Below are 326 nucleotides of genomic sequence, written 5' to 3' on the forward strand. Positions count from 1 at the left end.
ACCTCAAAAAACAACACGGGGAAATGGAAACATGGACACCATTAGACCTGCTTTAGGGAGCTGGAGTTACCCTAAAATGTCCCTAAAAACCCTTAAATATCTGATAAATGTATCTAATATCATGAGTATGTTCTTGAATGATGTTTAAGCAGTTTATACAGTCGTTTTCAGCTAGTGATGCTAATGATGGTCACTGATCAATACGAAGGATCATTTCCAACAGTCGTTTCCCTTCACAGTTCCAAACAAATCTGATCAATTTTAAGAGATAATCAGAGAGAAATCTTAGAGGAGATCTGCTTCATTCATATCTGAGAGAATTGTGC

This window comes from Cololabis saira, chromosome 6, assembly GCF_033807715.1.
Source record: "Cololabis saira isolate AMF1-May2022 chromosome 6, fColSai1.1, whole genome shotgun sequence".
Lineage (NCBI taxonomy): Eukaryota > Metazoa > Chordata > Actinopteri > Beloniformes > Belonidae > Cololabis > Cololabis saira.